This window comes from Rissa tridactyla, chromosome 7 (genome assembly GCF_028500815.1).
Source record: "Rissa tridactyla isolate bRisTri1 chromosome 7, bRisTri1.patW.cur.20221130, whole genome shotgun sequence".
Classification (NCBI taxonomy): domain Eukaryota; kingdom Metazoa; phylum Chordata; class Aves; order Charadriiformes; family Laridae; genus Rissa; species Rissa tridactyla.
This window is the reverse complement of record NC_071472.1, coordinates 4,532,501-4,540,000: the sequence shown is the minus strand read 5'-3', so window position 1 is coordinate 4,540,000 and position 7,500 is coordinate 4,532,501. Positions and strand designations below refer to the sequence as shown.

The 7,500-nt window shown below is 41.9% G+C and overlaps 1 protein-coding gene across 8 annotated transcripts in view; it reads right to left on the bottom strand.

The window, feature by feature from the left end:
* Positions 1-7,500, bottom strand: part of ZEB2 (zinc finger E-box binding homeobox 2) — a 116,958-nt gene that overhangs the window by 35,224 nt on the left and 74,234 nt on the right. The gene's annotated exons all lie outside the window — the stretch shown is intronic.

Below are 7,500 nucleotides of genomic sequence, written 5' to 3'. Positions count from 1 at the left end.
GCCCCTTGACGTAATTCCTCATTCAGGTAAAGCGATTTAAACCAGCCACAATAATTATTCAGGTGTGTAAAGACAGGGCTGCGAGCATCTTTCTGCACACTAATCACCTCTATTTTCCCAATACTCGTGCCAGGGGATTTTTCTCTTCTCTTTCAGGCTTTTGTGAAGTTTGGTGACTAACCGCCTGCGTTTGTTGCTTCTGCGTGTGAAATCAGACACAGAAATATTATAAAAAAACCCCGCCTCGCCATGTGAAATTCAATATAATATCATCACGGCCTTTGCTTTCCCGTTTTCAGAAGTTCGCTGCTGTCACCACTGTCAGCACAAACATGCTAGCTCTGCCTTTACAGGAAAACAAAAAAGGATTTTTTTTTTTTTGTTGTTGTTGTTATTTTTTTTATAATAATTGGCGATAGTTTCTTTAAATGTGGGTCACTGGGCAGAGCACACTTAATGCATTTCAAGCTGATTACTATTTTCGCACTTACGATGCGTAAAGTTGTGCTCAGTGTCGAGAAATGAAAGCCCTCCTACACAACGCATCCTAACTTCAGACTCTGTTCTTTCCACTAGGTCAAGCAAGCGGCTTTGAGCTTCACCCAGACTTTACGCCTGTGATGGAGCCGCAGAGACGGCACGAAAACAAGTCCCATGGAGTCCCCAGAGAAGGACACAAAGAAGTCCTTCCCTGCGACTCAACGAAGGGGAGGGAAGACACACCGATGGCTGGCTCGAAACAGACGCTCCTTTCACATCTCGCTCGGAAGGTGTAGCAAAAAAGCCAACTAAAAAGCAGTAATAAATATTGAGACCGGCCCCGGTATCCAAAACTTCTCAGGAATTAATGGTAATTCTGTGTAACAGTTGCATGAGTAGAAGACACTCATAATTATACCCAGGTACTGTCCCGGGTTGTGGTGGTATTTGCCCTTTGGTGCGGTGTTTACATCGTAAGGGATGGATCAGACCAGAGGAGGAGTATCTGAATTATTGGCATTGCATTCCATTTTGTGCTGATTCATATTCAAGTTTCGTTTTCTGTAAAGGGGTTACCAGGGAACGCACAGCTCAGACTTCAACTGCCTCCAGAACAACCGGGACATGCAAAAGTATGAATCTCCAAAAAACTGCGTGCAAAACCCTCTGGCTTTGCCTCCGACAAGCGTTATTTTCATTTTATGTTGTTATATTCTAGCAAACCTTCCCCATGCCTCCTTAAAATAAATGATACCCCAAATAGTATCATCAGGCAGATTAATTTTACAGTCAGTTTTAAGCAAACAAGATGTTCTTTTTGCTGCCTCTAGAAAGAATTTCCTTGTTTCTTGTACTTTTTTTGAACAATGCGATGGCAGAACTACATGTGACATTTTCTTCCCGTAATGGTACCTACTGAAAAAAATTCCACCCTTAAAAATGGCCCACGCTAACATTTAAATGTTGATAATAATTAGCCTGACATTTGAAATACAGTGGTTGCAGTGTTGTCTTGAAGATGTTCTGCTCAACATTACCTAACTAGCCCCTTTTCATACTTACGTGCTTTCTGTACATTATTCTGTCAGTTACTGAACAAATAAGACATCAGTTGCTAATGTATTAACATGCAAAAACTACGCTTAAGGGCCAAACACTGCCCCCAATCCACAACGTAACTCCCATTGATGTCAAGTACTGTTAAGGTTGTGACAACCAGTAAAAGACGGGAACTGAAAAGTAGGGGATCAATTTTCTCCCTGATCTGCAAGGGATTTATGCAAAGGGCTCCCTGCGGAACGCGGGATGGGAAAGGCAGCGTGCCTCCTCCTGCCACGGGATGGGGACGCCTGGTTTCCTCCTGCTCTGGCCCATTCCGCACAGCCTTGGCCAAGGCTTCTGGGGTCACCTTTTGAGAAACTCCCAGCCGTTTCGGGTGTGCTGGGTGGTCAGGTCACTGCTTATATCGCTCCCTGGTTTTTCTCTAGCGTAGGAGTTGCCAAAAGGTGGCAACTGATTTGCCAAGCGAGCTGAAAATGAAGGTGTCCACGTAAGTATGAAAATATGCCCTTCTCCTCGATGGGTGATGAAAGGTCTGTTTCATCCCCACCTAAAGAAATTCGCACTTGTTATGACCTATCTACGTGCAGACAGCGCCCGTCAGGAGGGGCTGGTGGGGTGACCGGAGGACAAACCACGGGAGAAGCTCTAGAAGCAGCCTGGCCAGGCCTGGAAACAGGAGAGAGAAGAAACTGCTTTCATCCAACTGGTTCTTGGACATTCCTGAGCCATCACCACGTATTCAGGCTTGGTGTGTGCAAAGGATTTAAGGAAAAAAGACTTAGATGTGGGCAAATTCTCCATGTAGGCAAGAGAGTACTTTTTTTATGCTTTCTTACTGTGTGGATAGCAGAATCCAGTGGTGCTCACAACACTCTGCAGCGCATTAAGTATAAATGATACGATCTAAGAATGAAGTAATAGCATTACCCTTGCATCTCCTTGCTTTTGTCATCTACAGGGTCTGAACAGAAAAGGCCTCACCTGCTTTTTGTGTGTATGTGATTTTTATCTCCTCTGTTCTATTACTAAAGAGCGTCTCTCATCCTAAGAGAAATGAGGACAATGCAAGTGATACAACAGGAAGCTTAGGGTACACCCACTCTTTTCCCACCAGAATAAACACCGTTTTCTCAGGGAAGGTACATCGATAATAAAAATACATTTAATTTTAGAAATTTCTCCAGCAACCGTAATTGGCACGGGAATGGTGATTCTAATAGGATGTACCATCAACATCTAAACTCCACAAACAGGAAGACACAGGATTAAAGAGACAAGATTTGGCCAACAGACAGGACCTCAACTGTCCTTAAGGTGTGATATTAGAAGGGAGCGAAAATAGGGAAATCTGAAATGCGGACCTCAAGGTTTGCTCAGTCCTGAAGCCTAAAAGTTGATGTTCAGGCCTGTGTCTCACCCTGCCAGGTTGCCATTACATAGAAATGCTTTGGAATATGCCTTAAGTTAAAATAGTTAAACCCACTACTGACTCCAACAAGAGACTGGGGTACTATTTTGAACCCCGATAACAAGGAACACTCCTGTATCACGTAGGCAAATTACTTCATATTTTTTCTATTTATATTTTTAGCTAGAGTCCCGAGGCCATTACCCCAGTTGCACTGTCAGATGGGATACGCTGCAAATTGGTGAGGCTCTTGGCTTCTCCTTTCGGGAAGCGTTTGTTTCCTTGGTCCTGCTAACAACAGTGGGATTCAGCAAGGTTTATATATCTTGATTGGGAGACATTAATGTTGGCACTCATGTGGTCAACCGATCTCTGCTATTCTTATGGCTGTCTCTGCGCTGAAGGGATAGGCCAGTTGTTGGATGTTGATGACCAGGAGCAGATTTGTCTTTCTATGAATCTTGAGGGCGTTGATTAAACCACACGCGCTAGATTCCCAGACTGGAAGTTCTCTGCTGAATACATACTTTTCAATGGTTATACAGCATTAAGAGCACAGCCGAATGCTTTTAGAAATATAAATAATTGATTATTTATTTATCCTCCAAGATAGCCTTTTCTCCTGGTAGATTACAGAGCTTGTACACAGGAGAAACGAAAGCACAGCCTGGAGGGAAGACAATATACCTTCAGTTTTTGCTTGAAATGAGTATGGAATTGGTATAACTCTAATCTTCGTGATGTACAAGAAGAAGTTTTTGTTGCTTAACTGTATCTTTGATCTGATTTTTATGATCTTTAAGTATTTAGGGATGCGTCCTGTAAGTCTTAAGAAATTACAAGTACATTATCTTACAAGGAATCAAATGGCAGAAGAAAATTCTCTCCGTAATAGTGCAACTTAATACACTTCTTCTCTGCCCAAAATCTGCTTTCCTCTTTTTTTTTTTTAAACGTAAAGATGAGAACAGGACTATTCTTATAGTTATCCTACTGATATAATTTACAAACAAAAGAATAGTCTAATCTTTTTGAGGACTGAAGGGGCAAGTAAGCAAGAAAAGATGGATGAAGAGCAGTTGTGAACTCTAGTGAGGGGCTCACCTATGTTTAATGCCATTTCTTTCGAGTCCTGCTCCTGATAAACAGGCCTAAAATAAACCTTTTCACTGTTTGAAACCCATGTATTTGTTCCTATGTTCTAGATGTTGTGGAACTAGAAAACAGAATGGATGTGGCTGCAGAGTCCCTAGTTCACAACATTTATTTGGGTTTTATAGAGGAGAAAGCACGGTATTTTCCTATCTGCATTTTGACTAAATTACCTTCCTTTTACTTTCACAGTAATTTTAAACCACTTCATGGACTTCAATGAAAGGCTCCAGATAACTATAGAATTTGAACCACTTTTCCTACTGACCGACTGAAAAATCTGGCTGCAGACAAGACAGAAGAATGCGAGATTTACGGCGAGGAGACGGAGCCAACCCTGTGTTCTGATTAGCAGTTTGGATGCCATTGTTCTGTCTGGAAAACACATGTCATCCGCAGAATCACCCAAGCTGTCCATTGGCATCTGCCAACATATCCTCCATCACCCCTCTCTTGCTTACTTCTCACTCTCATCCTTACACCTCTTTCCTCGTTTCCCTGTATTTCTGGACACCACCCCCACCAATATTCCAATGCGGTTAGGAGTTACCCCTTGGAAAAACTAATGCGGATTTCACCCCCCACAACAATATCACCTTCAGTCTCAAGCTGACCGTCTCAAAATAACAGAAAATAGACCATTCCTCCGAGTCTTCTAGCGTGTCAGATTTGTGTTGTGTTTCTCTCTGGGGACAGAAATTCATAATAGCCCAGAGGCTTCATATTTTTTAAATTGTCACACTAAGACTTGAGTGCCTCCATGAAAGAAGCAGTAGAAAGAGATGCCTGAAGGTAGGCTGGGAAGAATCCAAAATGATGTCAGGTTTCCTTCTACCTTCCCTTCAATAGGGTCTTTGAAGAAGAAGCCTCTTCAGAAAAGAAAAAATAACTTTCTCTTGAGTTAAAAAAGGCTACCTCGGTTTCAGTTTGGAGACTGACAGTTACGTTAGCTTTAATACCTTAAAATCTATACAGCCTCGTGGTTTGCAGTGGATGGCTCTGCCTCCACGAGTTTTGATGGTGTCCTTGAAAGAGAAATATAGACACATAGCTTCGTTCAGTGTTGACTTTGGAGGTGAATATTTTATCCCCTTTCCTTTTCCTGGCTGTTTCAAGCAGCAGTGATAACTCCTATGCAGTATGCCTAAGAATTGGAGCAGGGGAAAAAAAAAAATCAAAGCTTTTACCGGACTAGAACAGTTCTGAGTCTGATAGTTCTCCTTCCTCACTGCAGTGACTGATGATGAGGGACAGAGGAGATGAAAGAGGGGCTGGAACTGTATATTGTTCTCTATTATCTTTTGTCCCAGAGATACTTTTATTATTTCCATTATTTATTTTTTTTTTTAGCTTTTATGTAGAAAGAAAAGATTCTCAACTAAAGCAAAATATGTTTTCTGAGGTCTGTGCGTTGTTCTGGATAACTTTTTAGGGAATACAATCTTTCACATTCTTGAAGAGTCCTGAGAAAAGTGGGAGTCTTGCTATAGTATCCTTTTCCGGCAAAGGATAATTTCTGTTGAGATACGTGGGCGTGGCAGTTTCTGGAAGGCAGTAAATTGCCATTTACCCGCCTTACGTGTCTATCAACCTGTTGAGAACTTGCTTTTTTGCTATGAAGGGCCTGAAAGAGAGTTTGTACCATGCTGTCACACCCAGGAAGAGCTACAACAGCTGAAGATGATTATTTCTTAGGAACTCAGCTCTTCCACCATCTCCCTGCAAGAGTTTAAGTTTATAATTGCCAGCAGAATAATTCTCCTCCATCTGTGGGCTGTGTCGGGTAGAAGAATTTCTCAGGTTCCCACCATTATGAGGGAGCTGGCGGTACCTGGCAAGGGAGCCTCCAGGTAGTGAACTTCATAGGGAAAAATAAAATTGTGCTCATGTTATTCATCTAGGATGTATTTTATAGAAAAAAAAAAATTAGAAGTAAAGAAAAAAGCAGCCCTTCCTTCCACCAAGTAAATCTAGATCAAGAAAGCAATATCATTTTTTCTCTGGTCAAGAAAGGCTGGGGTGGTGGGTGAGTGGTTGTGGATGAGTGGTTTCTATGGTCTTGTCAAATGAGTCAACTTGTCCTCCCTTCTCAATCAAGAGGAAGTCAAATCCACAGCTAACACGACGGCAGAAGCAGTAGCTACATGTCTAATGTCTATTAGATAGGCAGGTGGGCAGAAAGGTAGAAATACCCAGATATTGTAAGTTGAAGATTTTATTACTAAAAAAAAAAAATGCGAGGAAATATCTCCAGAAATCCCTTAAGACTGTCAAATGAGACTGGTTCTTCAAAATTGTCATTACGTGCTATGTAAATTTGTATTTACAGACGTCATTCAAGCCATGGACCATTGAGTGCATGGGTCTTAACATCCACACAACTGCCAGGAAGAGTTATAAAATATCACATGACACACTTTTTATACAAAAGTAGCACCTTGGTTACCTAAAGCCGATGGAAAATTCCTTTGCAAATGGACCCAAATGGCACTGGAGACAAGCATCGTTCAATAAATCCCTTTTACTGCAAAACTTCAGCTGCAGCAGTAATTTCTGCAAGTGGGAAGCGCTTACTAGAAGCGAGTGCCACAGCGTCTGATATATTCCTAACAAAACAAATGACTAGCATGTTCCCAATTCCTCTCACCTCAGGTTTCAGAGGGGAGCCCTTGGGACCTCGACCAAAACCTGGGATCACGGGACCAAAACCTGGGATCGTGACGCAAGTCCTGCCACCGCGCCAGCCAGGAGGGCCTGGAGACTTCATACCTGCAGCATGCTACTGACCATCCTGGCTTGTCAGCTCTACTGTTTGTGGTTAAGACGGAGTAAAAAGAGGAAAAATTAATTTTAAGAAGTATTTTACTGGAGGCACCACTGTAATCATGAGAGGAGAAAAGAATGAAACCATACTGGGAAAACTTTTCTTTGCCAATATCGATTGCTTCTTCTGTGGCACTGACACAATCTCCTTCGTTTCACTGGAACCAGGATCTGGTCCTGCACATCGTTCAGGCAGACCTTAAATTGCCCAGATTCGTTTATTCCCAGACTGTAATACAGTAACTTTATACCCACCCTGTAACTACATAGTAAAAAAAAAACCAAAAAAACAAAAAAGGAAAAACGTGAATTTCTTCTCCTCTACTAAAATTATAACAGTGTTGATTACCTTATTTAACCCATGCAGGAAAAAGAAAAAAAAAAGGAGAGAGGCATTCTACTGATGCTTCAGGAAAAAAAACCCAACACCCTAAACATGTGTCATTCGTTGAGTCATTTAGACCAGTGCCTTCTCTTCTTTAGAAAATTACTCAGGTCCTCTTGCTTTCTACAGTCTACAGTATTGCGCTTCTAAGGAAATAATACCTCGATAATCTGCACTTCAAAACCCAAGT